The following is a 17,346-nucleotide window of genomic DNA, read 5'->3' as shown; positions in this document are numbered from 1 at the left end:
GGTTTTGGTATCAGGATGATGTTGGTCTCATCAAATGATTTGGGAAGGATTCCCTCTTTTTGGATTATTTGGAATAGTTTCAGTAGGAATGGTACCAGTTCCTCTTTGTATGTCTGGTAGAATTCGGCTGTGAAACCATCTGGGCCTGGGCTTTTTTTGGGTGGTAGGCTCTTAATTGCTGCCTCGACTTCAGACCTTGTTATTGGTCTATTCAGGGTTTCGACTCCTTCCTGGTTTAGGCATGGGAGGAGGCTACTGTCCAGGAATTTATCCATTTTTTCCAGGTTTTCTAATTTATGTGCATAGAGTTGTTTGTAATAATCTCTGATGATGGTTTGAATTTCTGTGGCATCTGTGGTGATATCCCCTTTATCATTTTTTATTGCATCTATTGGGTTATTCTCTCTTTTCTTTTTTATTAGTTTGGCTAGTGGTCTGTCTATTTTGTTGATCTTTTCAAAAAACCAGCTCCTGGATTTATTGATTTTTTGTAGGGTTTTTCGTGTCTCTCTCTCCTTCAATTCTGCTTTGATCTTAGTTATTTCTTGTCTTCTGCTAGGTTTTGAGTTTTTTTGATCTTGCTCCTCTGGCTCTTTCAATTTTGATGATAGGGTGTCAATTTTAGTTCTCTCCTTTCTTCTCATGTGGGCACTTATTGCCTTGCTATGTATTTTCCTCTAGAGACTGCTTTAAATGTGTCCCAGAGATTCTGGTATGTGGTGTCTTCGTTCTCGTTGGTTTCGAAGAACATCTTTATTTCTGCCTTCATTTCAGTGTTTATCCAGTCAACATTCAGGAGAAAGTTGTTCAATTTCCATGAGGCTGTGCGGTTCTGGGTTGGCTTCTGAATTCTGAGTTCTACCTTGATTGCACTGTGGTCTGAGAGACTGTTTGTTATGGTTTCCGTTCTTTTGCATTTGCTGAGGAGTGATTTACTTCCAATTATGTGGTCAATTTTGGAGTAGGTGTGATGTGGTGCTGAGAAGAATGTATATTCTGTGGATTTGGGGTGGAGAGTTCTGTAAATGTCTATTAGGTTTGCTTGTTCCAGGTCTGAGTTCAAGTCCTGGATATCCTTATTAATTTTCTGTCTCGTTGATCTGTCTAATATTGACAATGGTGTGTTGAAGTCTCCCACTATTAATGTGTGGGAGTCTAAGTCTCTTTTCAAGTCTTTAAGAACTTGCCTTATGTATCTGGGTGCTCCTGTATTAGGTGCATATACATTTAGGATCGTTAGCTCTTCTTGTTGCATTGATCCTTTTACCATTATGTAATGTCCTTCTTTGTCTCTTTTGATCTTTGTTGCTTTAAAGTCTATTTTATCAGAGATGAGAATTGCAACTCCCGCTTTTTTTTTGCTCTCCATTTGCTTGGTAAATCTTCCTCCATCCCTTTATTTTGAGCCTTTGTGTATCCTTGCATGTGAGGTGGGTTTCCTGGATACAGCACACTGATGGGTTTTGGCTTTTTATCCAATTTGCCAGTCTGTGTCTTTTGATTGGGGCATTTAGTCCATTTACATTTAGGGTTAATATTGTTACGTGTGAGTTTGCTCCTGTCATTTTGATGCTAGCTGGCTGTTTTGCCCATTGGTTGATGCAGAGTCTTCATTGTGTTGCTGCTCTTTACCATTTCGTGCGTTTTTGGAGTGGCTGGTGCTGGTTGTTTTTTTCTATGTGTAGTGTCTCCTTCAGGAGCTCTTGTAAAGCTGGTCTGGTGCTGATGAAATCTGTGAGTACTTGCTTGCTCACAAAGGATTTTATTTTTCCTTCACTTATGAAGCTTAGTTTGGCTGGATATGAAATTCTGGGTTGACAGTTCTTTTCTTTAAGGATGTTGAATATCGGCCCCCACTCTCTTCTGGCCTGTAGGGTTTCTGCTGAGAGATCTGCTGTGAGTCTGATGGGCTTCCCTTTGTGGGTAACCCGACCTTTCTCTCTGGCTGCCCTTAGTATTTTCTCCTTCATTTCAACCCTGGTGAATCTGATGATTATGTGCCTTGGGGTTGCTCTTCTAGAGGAATATCTTTGTGGTGCTCTCTGTATTTCCTGGACTTGAATATTGGCCTGCCTTGCTAGGTTGGGGAAGTTTTCCTGGATAATATCCTGAAGAGTATTTTCCAGCTTGGATGCATTCTCTTCGTCACATTCAGGTACACCTATCAAACGTAGATTAGGTCTTTTCACGTAGTCCCATATTTCTTGTTGACTCTGTTCATTCCTTTTTACCTTGTTTTCTCTTATCTTCCCTTCTCGTTTTATTTCATTGAGTTGATCTTCGACTTCTGATATCCTTTCTTCTGCTTGGTCAATTCTGCTGTTGAAACCTGTGCATGCTTCGCGAAGTTCTCGTGTTGTGTTTTTCAGCTCCGTCAATTCACTCATATGCCTCTCTAAGTTGTCCATTCTCGTTAGCATTTCATCAAGTCTTTTTTCAAGGTTCTTAGTTTCTTTGCATTGGGTTAGAACGTGTTCTTTTAGCTCACAGAAGTTCCTTATTATCCATTTTCTGAAAGCTGATTCTGTCATTTCATCACACTCATTCTCCGTCCAGTCTTGTTCCCGTGCTGGTGAGGAGTTATGCTGCCTTGTAGGGGGAGAGGTGTTCTGGTTTTGGGTGTTTTCAACCTTTTTGCGCTGGTTTCTTCCCATCTTTGTGGATTTATCCGCCTATTGACTTTGTAGTTGCTGTCTTTCTGATTTTGGTAATTTTAAGTCTGCAGCAGCTGAACTCATAAACCCCCTTTTCTTCTCCCCAGGTGTTCTGGCCCAGGGGGTTAGCGCTTTATGCTTTTCAGCTGTGTTGCTACCGTTTTCCCTGCCCACAAGGTGGCAGTCTAGTCACACTCTGCCTGCAGAGGCTTCGCTGAGCTGTTTTGGGCTCCGCACAGCTTCCGTGTGAGCTTCCCTGCAGTCCTGTGGTGTAGTTAGAACTGCTTCCGCTATGCTGGCCGGCCCCTGTAGTGACGGAGTCTCTGTAGTGGCGGGTTGTCTTGGTTACGGAAAATTGTCCCGGGAACTGCAGGGTGTTTCCCGATGGATGACGCCCCTCCCCCACAGAGCTGGACCATCTCGGGTTCAGCCGTGTTTCCAGAGGGTCCCTCTTTGCCCGGTAATCTCTTGGCTTGCCTCCTTGCCACAGCTCCCCTTGCTCGCCCAGAGGGGACACGGTCTCGTTCACTTTGCTCAAGGAGCCGCTGCTGCCCGCCCCCGGTGCAGGCCGAGCGGCTGCTCTGGTCCAACCAGTGGCGCTGGGAACCCGTGGAGCTTCTCCGCCTGTGAATCTCCTGGTCTGTGGGCAGTTAAAATCCGCTGCCCTGTGTGCCGCTGCGTCAGCCGAAGCAGCGTCTCTGAGATTCGTGGCGCTCCCTTGCCCGGGGGTCTCCTGGCTTGGCTCCCTGCTTCAGCTCCCCTTGCTGGCTCAGAGGGAACTCTGTCTCTCTCGCTCTACATAAGAAGCCACTGCCCCCCGCCCCAGGGCGTAGGCTGAGCGGCCACGCCGCTCAAACCAGCGGTGCTGGCGACCCGTGGGGCTTCTCCTCCTGTGAATCTCCTGGTCTGTGGGCAGTAAAAATCCATCTGGAAATGCGGCGTCCACTCACCCTCTGTGGCTTCTCTCGGAGCTGCAATCCCGACTTCCTCCTAAGCAGCCATCTTTCTGAGAGGGAGTATATTTTTTATAAAAGAGTACTTCCAGTGTGATTATATTCAATATAAAAGAGTAATTTGTGTGTGATTATATTCATTATAGAAGAGTACATTGAGAGGGAGTGTATTTTTTATAAAAGAGTACTTCCTGTGTGATTATATTCAAAATAAAAGAGTACTTAGAGAGGCAGTATATTTTTTTTAAAGAGCACATTGAGTGTGATTATATTCAGTATAAAAGAGTACCTTGAGTGGGAGTATATTTTTTATAAAAGAGTACTTTCAGTGTGATTATATTCAATATAAAAGTTCAATTTGAGAGGGAGTATATTTTTTATAAAAGAGTAATTTGAGTGTGATTATATTCAATATAAAAGAGTACTTTGAGAGGGAGTGTATTTTTTACAAAAGAGTCCTTCCAGTGTGATTATATGCAATATAAAAGAGTACTTTGAGAGGGAGCATATTTTTTATAAAAGAGTACTTCCAGTATGATTATATTCTATATGAAACTGTACTTTGAGAGGGAATATATTTTTTATAAAAGAGTACTTGCAGTGTGATTATATTCAAAATAAAAGAGTAGGTTGAGAGACAGTATATTTTTTATAAAAGAGTACCTCCAGTGTGATTATATTCAATATAAAAGAGTTCTTTGAGAGGGAGTATATATATATATATATATATATATATATATATATGTATATATATATATATATATTTTTATTATTATATATTTTTATTGCATTTTAAGTTTTGGGGTACATGTGAAAATCATGCAAGGTTGTTGCATAGGTGCATACGTGGCAGTATGATTTGCTGCCTCCCTCCCCTTCACCTATATCTGGCATTTCTCCCCATGCTATCCCTTCCCAACTACCCACCCCCCCCGCTATCCCCCCTGCCCCCCAACAGACCCCCGTGTATAGTGCTCCCCTCCCTGTGTCCATGTGTTCTCATTGTTCAACACCCGCCTACGAGTGAGAACATGTGGTGTTTGATTTTGCGTTCTTGTGTCAGTTTGCTGAGAATGATGTTTTCCAGGTTCATCCATGTCCCTACGAAGGATGTGAACTCCTCGTTTTTAATGGCTGCATAATATTCCATGGTGTATATGTGCCACATTTTTCCTGTCCAGTCTATCATCGATGGGCATTTGGGCTGGTTCCAGGTCTTTGCTATTGTAAACTGTGCTGCAATGAACATTCGTGTGCATGTGTCCTTATAGGAGAACGATTTATAATCCTTTGGATATATGCCCAGTAATGGGATTGCTGGGTCAAATGGAATTTCTATTTCTAGGTCCTTGAGGAATCGCCACACTGTTTTCCACAGTGGTTGAACTAATTTACACTCCCACCAACAGTGTAAAAGTGTTCCTATTTCCCCACATCCTCTCCAGCATCTGTTTCCTCCAGATTTTTTTAATGATCGCCATTCTAACTGGCGTGAGATGGTATCTCACTGTAGTTTTGATTTGCATTTCTCTAATGACCAGTGACGATGAGCATTTTTTCATATGTTTGTTGGCCTCATGTATGTCTTCTTTTGTAAAGTATCTGTTCATATCCTTCGCCCATTTTTGAATGGGCTTGTTTGTTTTTTTCTTGTAAATCTTTTTTAGTTCATTGTAAATTCTGGATATCAGCCCTTTGTCAGACGGGTAGGCTGCAAAAATTTTTTCCCATTCTGTTGGTTGCCGATTCACTCTATTGACTGTTTCTTTTGCCGTGCAGAAGCTGTGGAGTTTGATTAGGTCCCATTTGTCTATTTTGGCTTTTGTTGCCAATGCTTTGGTGTTTTGGTCATAAAGTCCTTGCCTACGCCTGTGTCCTGAATGGTTTCGCCTAGGTTTCCTTCTAGTGTTTTTATGGTGTTACGTCTTATGTTTAAGTCTTTAATCCATCTGGAGTCAATTTTAGTGTAAGGTGTCAGGAAGGGGTCGAGTTTCTGCTTTCTGCATATGGCTAGCCAGTTTTCCCAACGCCACTTATTGAACAGGGAATCCTTTCCCCATTGCTTGTTTTTTTCAGGTTTGTCAAAGATCAGGTGGTTGTAGGTATGTTGTGTCGCCTCCGACGCCTCTGTTCTGTTCCAGTGGTCTATATCTCTGTTTTGGTACCAGTACCATGCTGTTTTGATTACTGTAGCCTTGTAGTAGAGTTTGATGTCCGGTAGTGTGATGCCTCCCGCTTTGTTCTTTTTGCTTAGAATTGACTTGGCTATGCGGGCTCTCTTTTGGTTCCATATGAAGTTTAAGGTGGTTTTTTCCAGTTCTGTGAGGAAGGTCATTGGTAGCTTGATGGGGATAGCGTTGAATTTGTAAATTACTTTGGGCAGTATGGCCATTTTCACGATACTAATTCTTCCTAACCATGAACATGGAATGTTTCTCCAACTGTTTGTGTCCTCTCTTATTTCGTTGAGCAGTGATTTGTAGTTCTCCTTGAAGAGGTCCTTTACGTTCCTTGTTAGTTGTATTCCTAGGCATTTTATTCTCTTTGTAGAAATTGTGAATGGCAGTTCGTTCTTGATTTGGCTCTCTTTAAGTCTGTTATTGGTGTATAGGAATGCTTGTGATTTTTGCACATTGATTTTGTATCCTGAGACTTTGCTGAAGTTGCTTATCAGTTTCAGGAGATTTTGGGCTGAGGTGATAGGGTCTTCTAGATATACAATCATGTCGTCTGCAAATAGAGATAATCTGACTTCCTCCTTTCCTAATCGAATACCCTTTATTTCTTTTTCTTGCCTGATTGCTCTGGCTAGAACTTCCAGTACTATATTGAATAGGAGTGGTGAGAGAGGGCATCCTTGTCTAGTGCCAGATTTCAAAGGGAATGCTTCCAGTTTTTGCCCATTCAGTATGATATTGGCTGTCGGTTTGTCATAAATAGCTTTTATTATTTTGAGATACGTTCCGTCGATACCTAGTTTATTGAGAGTTTTTAGCATAAAGGGCTGTTGAATTTTGTCGAAGGCCTTCTCTGCATCAATTGAGATAATCATGTGGTTTTGGTTTTTGGTTCTGTTTATGTGGTGAATTACATTTATAGACTTGCGTATATTGAACCAGCCTCGCATCCCCGGGACGAATCCTACTTGATCATGGTGGATAAGCTTTTTGATGTGCTGTCGCAATCGGCTTGCCAGTATTTTATTGAAGATTTTTGCATCTATGTTCATCATGGATATTGGCCTGTAGTTTTCTTTTCTTGTTGAGTCTCTGCCGGGTTTTGGTATCAGGATGATGTTGGTCTCATCAAATGATTTGGGAAGGATTCCCTCTTTTTGGATTATTTGGAATAGTTTCAGTAGGAATGGTACCAGTTCCTCTTTGTATGTCTGGTAGAATTCGGCTGTGAAACCATCTGGGCCTGGGCTTTTTTTGGGTGGTAGGCTCTTAATTGCTGCCTCGACTTCAGACCTTGTTATTGGTCTATTCAGGGTTTCGACTCCTTCCTGGTTTAGGCATGGGAGGAGGCTACTGTCCAGGAATTTATCCATTTTTTCCAGGTTTTCTAATTTATGTGCATAGAGTTGTTTGTAATAATCTCTGATGATGGTTTGAATTTCTGTGGCATCTGTGGTGATATCCCCTTTATCATTTTTTATTGCATCTATTGGGTTATTCTCTCTTTTCTTTTTTATTAGTTTGGCTAGTGGTCTGTCTATTTTGTTGATCTTTTCAAAAAACCAGCTCCTGGATTTATTGATTTTTTGTAGGGTTTTTCGTGTCTCTCTCTCCTTCAATTCTGCTTTGATCTTAGTTATTTCTTGTCTTCTGCTAGGTTTTGAGTTTTTTTGATCTTGCTCCTCTGGCTCTTTCAATTTTGATGATAGGGTGTCAATTTTAGTTCTCTCCTTTCTTCTCATGTGGGCACTTATTGCCTTGCTATGTATTTTCCTCTAGAGACTGCTTTAAATGTGTCCCAGAGATTCTGGTATGTGGTGTCTTCGTTCTCGTTGGTTTCGAAGAACATCTTTATTTCTGCCTTCATTTCAGTGTTTATCCAGTCAACATTCAGGAGAAAGTTGTTCAATTTCCATGAGGCTGTGCGGTTCTGGGTTGGCTTCTGAATTCTGAGTTCTACCTTGATTGCACTGTGGTCTGAGAGACTGTTTGTTATGGTTTCCGTTCTTTTGCATTTGCTGAGGAGTGATTTACTTCCAATTATGTGGTCAATTTTGGAGTAGGTGTGATGTGGTGCTGAGAAGAATGTATATTCTGTGGATTTGGGGTGGAGAGTTCTGTAAATGTCTATTAGGTTTGCTTGTTCCAGGTCTGAGTTCAAGTCCTGGATATCCTTATTAATTTTCTGTCTCGTTGATCTGTCTAATATTGACAATGGTGTGTTGAAGTCTCCCACTATTAATGTGTGGGAGTCTAAGTCTCTTTTCAAGTCTTTAAGAACTTGCCTTATGTATCTGGGTGCTCCTGTATTAGGTGCATATACATTTAGGATCGTTAGCTCTTCTTGTTGCATTGATCCTTTTACCATTATGTAATGTCCTTCTTTGTCTCTTTTGATCTTTGTTGCTTTAAAGTCTATTTTATCAGAGATGAGAATTGCAACTCCCGCTTTTTTTTTGCTCTCCATTTGCTTGGTAAATCTTCCTCCATCCCTTTATTTTGAGCCTTTGTGTATCCTTGCATGTGAGGTGGGTTTCCTGGATACAGCACACTGATGGGTTTTGGCTTTTTATCCAATTTGCCAGTCTGTGTCTTTTGATTGGGGCATTTAGTCCATTTACATTTAGGGTTAATATTGTTACGTGTGAGTTTGCTCCTGTCATTTTGATGCTAGCTGGCTGTTTTGCCCATTGGTTGATGCAGAGTCTTCATTGTGTTGCTGCTCTTTACCATTTCGTGCGTTTTTGGAGTGGCTGGTGCTGGTTGTTTTTTTCTATGTGTAGTGTCTCCTTCAGGAGCTCTTGTAAAGCTGGTCTGGTGCTGATGAAATCTGTGAGTACTTGCTTGCTCACAAAGGATTTTATTTTTCCTTCACTTATGAAGCTTAGTTTGGCTGGATATGAAATTCTGGGTTGACAGTTCTTTTCTTTAAGGATGTTGAATATCGGCCCCCACTCTCTTCTGGCCTGTAGGGTTTCTGCTGAGAGATCTGCTGTGAGTCTGATGGGCTTCCCTTTGTGGGTAACCCGACCTTTCTCTCTGGCTGCCCTTAGTATTTTCTCCTTCATTTCAACCCTGGTGAATCTGATGATTATGTGCCTTGGGGTTGCTCTTCTAGAGGAATATCTTTGTGGTGCTCTCTGTATTTCCTGGACTTGAATATTGGCCTGCCTTGCTAGGTTGGGGAAGTTTTCCTGGATAATATCCTGAAGAGTATTTTCCAGCTTGGATGCATTCTCTTCGTCACATTCAGGTACACCTATCAAACGTAGATTAGGTCTTTTCACGTAGTCCCATATTTCTTGTTGACTCTGTTCATTCCTTTTTACCTTGTTTTCTCTTATCTTCCCTTCTCGTTTTATTTCATTGAGTTGATCTTCGACTTCTGATATCCTTTCTTCTGCTTGGTCAATTCTGCTGTTGAAACCTGTGCATGCTTCGCGAAGTTCTCGTGTTGTGTTTTTCAGCTCCGTCAATTCACTCATATGCCTCTCTAAGTTGTCCATTCTCGTTAGCATTTCATCAAGTCTTTTTTCAAGGTTCTTAGTTTCTTTGCATTGGGTTAGAACGTGTTCTTTTAGCTCACAGAAGTTCCTTATTATCCATTTTCTGAAAGCTGATTCTGTCATTTCATCACACTCATTCTCCGTCCAGTCTTGTTCCCGTGCTGGTGAGGAGTTATGCTGCCTTGTAGGGGGAGAGGTGTTCTGGTTTTGGGTGTTTTCAACCTTTTTGCGCTGGTTTCTTCCCATCTTTGTGGATTTATCCGCCTATTGACTTTGTAGTTGCTGTCTTTCTGATTTTGGTAATTTTAAGTCTGCAGCAGCTGAACTCATAAACCCCCTTTTCTTCTCCCCAGGTGTTCTGGCCCAGGGGGTTAGCGCTTTATGCTTTTCAGCTGTGTTGCTACCGTTTTCCCTGCCCACAAGGTGGCAGTCTAGTCACACTCTGCCTGCAGAGGCTTCGCTGAGCTGTTTTGGGCTCCGCACAGCTTCCGTGTGAGCTTCCCTGCAGTCCTGTGGTGTAGTTAGAACTGCTTCCGCTATGCTGGCCGGCCCCTGTAGTGACGGAGTCTCTGTAGTGGCGGGTTGTCTTGGTTACGGAAAATTGTCCCGGGAACTGCAGGGTGTTTCCCGATGGATGACGCCCCTCCCCCACAGAGCTGGACCATCTCGGGTTCAGCCGTGTTTCCAGAGGGTCCCTCTTTGCCCGGTAATCTCTTGGCTTGCCTCCTTGCCACAGCTCCCCTTGCTCGCCCAGAGGGGACACGGTCTCGTTCACTTTGCTCAAGGAGCCGCTGCTGCCCGCCCCCGGTGCAGGCCGAGCGGCTGCTCTGGTCCAACCAGTGGCGCTGGGAACCCGTGGAGCTTCTCCGCCTGTGAATCTCCTGGTCTGTGGGCAGTTAAAATCCGCTGCCCTGTGTGCCGCTGCGTCAGCCGAAGCAGCGTCTCTGAGATTCGTGGCGCTCCCTTGCCCGGGGGTCTCCTGGCTTGGCTCCCTGCTTCAGCTCCCCTTGCTGGCTCAGAGGGAACTCTGTCTCTCTCGCTCTACATAAGAAGCCACTGCCCCCCGCCCCAGGGCGTAGGCTGAGCGGCCACGCCGCTCAAACCAGCGGTGCTGGCGACCCGTGGGGCTTCTCCTCCTGTGAATCTCCTGGTCTGTGGGCAGTAAAAATCCATCTGGAAATGCGGCGTCCACTCACCCTCTGTGGCTTCTCTCGGAGCTGCAATCCCGACTTCCTCCTAAGCAGCCATCTTTCTGAGAGGGAGTATATTTTTTATAAAAGAGTACTTCCAGTGTGATTATATTCAATATAAAAGAGTAATTTGTGTGTGATTATATTCATTATAGAAGAGTACATTGAGAGGGAGTGTATTTTTTATAAAAGAGTACTTCCTGTGTGATTATATTCAAAATAAAAGAGTACTTAGAGAGGCAGTATATTTTTTTTAAAGAGCACATTGAGTGTGATTATATTCAGTATAAAAGAGTACCTTGAGTGGGAGTATATTTTTTATAAAAGAGTACTTTCAGTGTGATTATATTCAATATAAAAGTTCAATTTGAGAGGGAGTATATTTTTTATAAAAGAGTAATTTGAGTGTGATTATATTCAATATAAAAGAGTACTTTGAGAGGGAGTGTATTTTTTACAAAAGAGTCCTTCCAGTGTGATTATATGCAATATAAAAGAGTACTTTGAGAGGGAGCATATTTTTTATAAAAGAGTACTTCCAGTATGATTATATTCTATATGAAACTGTACTTTGAGAGGGAATATATTTTTTATAAAAGAGTACTTGCAGTGTGATTATATTCAAAATAAAAGAGTAGGTTGAGAGACAGTATATTTTTTATAAAAGAGTACCTCCAGTGTGATTATATTCAATATAAAAGAGTTCTTTGAGAGGGAGTATATATATATATATATATATATATATATATATATGTATATATATATATATATATTTTTATTATTATATATTTTTATTGCATTTTAAGTTTTGGGGTACATGTGAAAATCATGCAAGGTTGTTGCATAGGTGCATACGTGGCAGTATGATTTGCTGCCTCCCTCCCCTTCACCTATATCTGGCATTTCTCCCCATGCTATCCCTTCCCAACTACCCACCCCCCCCGCTATCCCCCCTGCCCCCCAACAGACCCCCGTGTATAGTGCTCCCCTCCCTGTGTCCATGTGTTCTCATTGTTCAACACCCGCCTACGAGTGAGAACATGTGGTGTTTGATTTTGCGTTCTTGTGTCAGTTTGCTGAGAATGATGTTTTCCAGGTTCATCCATGTCCCTACGAAGGATGTGAACTCCTCGTTTTTAATGGCTGCATAATATTCCATGGTGTATATGTGCCACATTTTTCCTGTCCAGTCTATCATCGATGGGCATTTGGGCTGGTTCCAGGTCTTTGCTATTGTAAACTGTGCTGCAATGAACATTCGTGTGCATGTGTCCTTATAGGAGAACGATTTATAATCCTTTGGATATATGCCCAGTAATGGGATTGCTGGGTCAAATGGAATTTCTATTTCTAGGTCCTTGAGGAATCGCCACACTGTTTTCCACAGTGGTTGAACTAATTTACACTCCCACCAACAGTGTAAAAGTGTTCCTATTTCCCCACATCCTCTCCAGCATCTGTTTCCTCCAGATTTTTTTAATGATCGCCATTCTAACTGGCGTGAGATGGTATCTCACTGTAGTTTTGATTTGCATTTCTCTAATGACCAGTGACGATGAGCATTTTTTCATATGTTTGTTGGCCTCATGTATGTCTTCTTTTGTAAAGTATCTGTTCATATCCTTCGCCCATTTTTGAATGGGCTTGTTTGTTTTTTTCTTGTAAATCTTTTTTAGTTCATTGTAAATTCTGGATATCAGCCCTTTGTCAGACGGGTAGGCTGCAAAAATTTTTTCCCATTCTGTTGGTTGCCGATTCACTCTATTGACTGTTTCTTTTGCTGTGCAGAAGCTGTGGAGTTTGATTAGGTCCCATTTGTCTATTTTGGCTTTTGTTGCCAATGCTTTGGTGTTTTGGTCATAAAGTCCTTGCCTACGCCTGTGTCCTGAATGGTTTCGCCTAGGTTTCCTTCTAGTGTTTTTATGGTGTTACGTCTTATGTTTAAGTCTTTAATCCATCTGGAGTCAATTTTAGTGTAAGGTGTCAGGAAGGGGTCGAGTTTCTGCTTTCTGCATATGGCTAGCCAGTTTTCCCAACGCCACTTATTGAACAGGGAATCCTTTCCCCATTGCTTGTTTTTTTCAGGTTTGTCAAAGATCAGGTGGTTGTAGGTATGTTGTGTCGCCTCCGACGCCTCTGTTCTGTTCCAGTGGTCTATATCTCTGTTTTGGTACCAGTACCATGCTGTTTTGATTACTGTAGCCTTGTAGTAGAGTTTGATGTCCGGTAGTGTGATGCCTCCCGCTTTGTTCTTTTTGCTTAGAATTGACTTGGCTATGCGGGCTCTCTTTTGGTTCCATATGAAGTTTAAGGTGGTTTTTTCCAGTTCTGTGAGGAAGGTCATTGGTAGCTTGATGGGGATAGCGTTGAATTTGTAAATTACTTTGGGCAGTATGGCCATTTTCACGATACTAATTCTTCCTAACCATGAACATGGAATGTTTCTCCAACTGTTTGTGTCCTCTCTTATTTCGTTGAGCAGTGATTTGTAGTTCTCCTTGAAGAGGTCCTTTACGTTCCTTGTTAGTTGTATTCCTAGGCATTTTATTCTCTTTGTAGAAATTGTGAATGGCAGTTCGTTCTTGATTTGGCTCTCTTTAAGTCTGTTATTGGTGTATAGGAATGCTTGTGATTTTTGCACATTGATTTTGTATCCTGAGACTTTGCTGAAGTTGCTTATCAGTTTCAGGAGATTTTGGGCTGAGGTGATAGGGTCTTCTAGATATACAATCATGTCGTCTGCAAATAGAGATAATCTGACTTCCTCCTTTCCTAATCGAATACCCTTTATTTCTTTTTCTTGCCTGATTGCTCTGGCTAGAACTTCCAGTACTATATTGAATAGGAGTGGTGAGAGAGGGCATCCTTGTCTAGTGCCAGATTTCAAAGGGAATGCTTCCAGTTTTTGCCCATTCAGTATGATATTGGCTGTCGGTTTGTCATAAATAGCTTTTATTATTTTGAGATACGTTCCGTCGATACCTAGTTTATTGAGAGTTTTTAGCATAAAGGGCTGTTGAATTTTGTCGAAGGCCTTCTCTGCATCAATTGAGATAATCATGTGGTTTTGGTTTTTGGTTCTGTTTATGTGGTGAATTACATTTATAGACTTGCGTATATTGAACCAGCCTCGCATCCCCGGGACGAATCCTACTTGATCATGGTGGATAAGCTTTTTGATGTGCTGTCGCAATCGGCTTGCCAGTATTTTATTGAAGATTTTTGCATCTATGTTCATCATGGATATTGGCCTGTAGTTTTCTTTTCTTGTTGAGTCTCTGCCGGGTTTTGGTATCAGGATGATGTTGGTCTCATCAAATGATTTGGGAAGGATTCCCTCTTTTTGGATTATTTGGAATAGTTTCAGTAGGAATGGTACCAGTTCCTCTTTGTATGTCTGGTAGAATTCGGCTGTGAAACCATCTGGGCCTGGGCTTTTTTTGGGTGGTAGGCTCTTAATTGCTGCCTCGACTTCAGACCTTGTTATTGGTCTATTCAGGGTTTCGACTCCTTCCTGGTTTAGGCATGGGAGGAGGCTACTGTCCAGGAATTTATCCATTTTTTCCAGGTTTTCTAATTTATGTGCATAGAGTTGTTTGTAATAATCTCTGATGATGGTTTGAATTTCTGTGGCATCTGTGGTGATATCCCCTTTATCATTTTTTATTGCATCTATTGGGTTATTCTCTCTTTTCTTTTTTATTAGTTTGGCTAGTGGTCTGTCTATTTTGTTGATCTTTTCAAAAAACCAGCTCCTGGATTTATTGATTTTTTGTAGGGTTTTTCGTGTCTCTCTCTCCTTCAATTCTGCTTTGATCTTAGTTATTTCTTGTCTTCTGCTAGGTTTTGAGTTTTTTTGATCTTGCTCCTCTGGCTCTTTCAATTTTGATGATAGGGTGTCAATTTTAGTTCTCTCCTTTCTTCTCATGTGGGCACTTATTGCCTTGCTATGTATTTTCCTCTAGAGACTGCTTTAAATGTGTCCCAGAGATTCTGGTATGTGGTGTCTTCGTTCTCGTTGGTTTCGAAGAACATCTTTATTTCTGCCTTCATTTCAGTGTTTATCCAGTCAACATTCAGGAGAAAGTTGTTCAATTTCCATGAGGCTGTGCGGTTCTGGGTTGGCTTCTGAATTCTGAGTTCTACCTTGATTGCACTGTGGTCTGAGAGACTGTTTGTTATGGTTTCCGTTCTTTTGCATTTGCTGAGGAGTGATTTACTTCCAATTATGTGGTCAATTTTGGAGTAGGTGTGATGTGGTGCTGAGAAGAATGTATATTCTGTGGATTTGGGGTGGAGAGTTCTGTAAATGTCTATTAGGTTTGCTTGTTCCAGGTCTGAGTTCAAGTCCTGGATATCCTTATTAATTTTCTGTCTCGTTGATCTGTCTAATATTGACAATGGTGTGTTGAAGTCTCCCACTATTAATGTGTGGGAGTCTAAGTCTCTTTTCAAGTCTTTAAGAACTTGCCTTATGTATCTGGGTGCTCCTGTATTAGGTGCATATACATTTAGGATCGTTAGCTCTTCTTGTTGCATTGATCCTTTTACCATTATGTAATGTCCTTCTTTGTCTCTTTTGATCTTTGTTGCTTTAAAGTCTATTTTATCAGAGATGAGAATTGCAACTCCCGCTTTTTTTTTGCTCTCCATTTGCTTGGTAAATCTTCCTCCATCCCTTTATTTTGAGCCTTTGTGTATCCTTGCATGTGAGGTGGGTTTCCTGGATACAGCACACTGATGGGTTTTGGCTTTTTATCCAATTTGCCAGTCTGTGTCTTTTGATTGGGGCATTTAGTCCATTTACATTTAGGGTTAATATTGTTACGTGTGAGTTTGCTCCTGTCATTTTGATGCTAGCTGGCTGTTTTGCCCATTGGTTGATGCAGAGTCTTCATTGTGTTGCTGCTCTTTACCATTTCGTGCGTTTTTGGAGTGGCTGGTGCTGGTTGTTTTTTTCTATGTGTAGTGTCTCCTTCAGGAGCTCTTGTAAAGCTGGTCTGGTGCTGATGAAATCTGTGAGTACTTGCTTGCTCACAAAGGATTTTATTTTTCCTTCACTTATGAAGCTTAGTTTGGCTGGATATGAAATTCTGGGTTGACAGTTCTTTTCTTTAAGGATGTTGAATATCGGCCCCCACTCTCTTCTGGCCTGTAGGGTTTCTGCTGAGAGATCTGCTGTGAGTCTGATGGGCTTCCCTTTGTGGGTAACCCGACCTTTCTCTCTGGCTGCCCTTAGTATTTTCTCCTTCATTTCAACCCTGGTGAATCTGATGATTATGTGCCTTGGGGTTGCTCTTCTAGAGGAATATCTTTGTGGTGCTCTCTGTATTTCCTGGACTTGAATATTGGCCTGCCTTGCTAGGTTGGGGAAGTTTTCCTGGATAATATCCTGAAGAGTATTTTCCAGCTTGGATGCATTCTCTTCGTCACATTCAGGTACACCTATCAAACGTAGATTAGGTCTTTTCACGTAGTCCCATATTTCTTGTTGACTCTGTTCATTCCTTTTTACCTTGTTTTCTCTTATCTTCCCTTCTCGTTTTATTTCATTGAGTTGATCTTCGACTTCTGATATCCTTTCTTCTGCTTGGTCAATTCTGCTGTTGAAACCTGTGCATGCTTCGCGAAGTTCTCGTGTTGTGTTTTTCAGCTCCGTCAATTCACTCATATGCCTCTCTAAGTTGTCCATTCTCGTTAGCATTTCATCAAGTCTTTTTTCAAGGTTCTTAGTTTCTTTGCATTGGGTTAGAACGTGTTCTTTTAGCTCACAGAAGTTCCTTATTATCCATTTTCTGAAAGCTGATTCTGTCATTTCATCACACTCATTCTCCGTCCAGTCTTGTTCCCGTGCTGGTGAGGAGTTATGCTGCCTTGTAGGGGGAGAGGTGTTCTGGTTTTGGGTGTTTTCAACCTTTTTGCGCTGGTTTCTTCCCATCTTTGTGGATTTATCCGCCTATTGACTTTGTAGTTGCTGTCTTTCTGATTTTGGTAATTTTAAGTCTGCAGCAGCTGAACTCATAAACCCCCTTTTCTTCTCCCCAGGTGTTCTGGCCCAGGGGGTTAGCGCTTTATGCTTTTCAGCTGTGTTGCTACCGTTTTCCCTGCCCACAAGGTGGCAGTCTAGTCACACTCAGCCTGCAGAGGCTTCGCTGAGCTGTTTTGGGCTCCGCCCAGCTTCCGTGTGAGCTTCCCTGCAGTCCTGTGGGTGTAGTTAGAACTGCTTCCGCTATGCTGGCCGGCCCCTGTAGTGACGGAGTCTCTGTAGTGGCGGGTTGTCTTGGTTACGGAAAATTGTCCCGGGAACTGCAGGGTGTTTCCCGATGGATGACGCCCCTCCCCCACAGAGCTGGACCGTCTCGGGTTCAGCCGTGTTTCCAGAGGGTCCCTCTTTGCCCGGTAATCTCTTGGCTTGCCTCCTTGCCACAGCTCCCCTTGCTCGCCCAGAGGGGACACGGTCTCGTTCACTTTGCTCAAGGAGCCGCTGCTGCCCGCCCCCGGTGCAGGCCGAGCGGCTGCTCTGGTCCAACCAGTGGCGCTGGGAACCCGTGGAGCTTCTCCGCCTGTGAATCTCCTGGTCTGTGGGCAGTTAAAATCCGCTGCCCTGTGTGCCGCTGCGTCAGCCGAAGCAGCGGCTCTCAGATTCATGGCGCTCCCTTGCCTGGGGGTCTCCTGGCTTGGCTCCCTGCTTCAGTTCCCCTTGCTGGCTCAGAGGGAACACTGTCTCTCTCGCTCTACATAAGAAGCCACTGCCCCCCGCCCCAGGGCGTAGGCTGAGCGGCCACGACGCTCAATCCAGCGATGTTGGCGACCCATGGGGCTTCTCCTCCTGTGAATCTCCTGGACTCTCGGCAGTAAAAATCAGT

Source organism: Aotus nancymaae, unplaced genomic scaffold (assembly GCF_030222135.1).
Source record: "Aotus nancymaae isolate 86718 unplaced genomic scaffold, 86718_ANA_hifiasm-v0.15.2.pri h1tg000122l, whole genome shotgun sequence".
NCBI lineage: Eukaryota > Metazoa > Chordata > Mammalia > Primates > Aotidae > Aotus > Aotus nancymaae.
Note: the sequence above shows the minus strand (reverse complement) of the source record.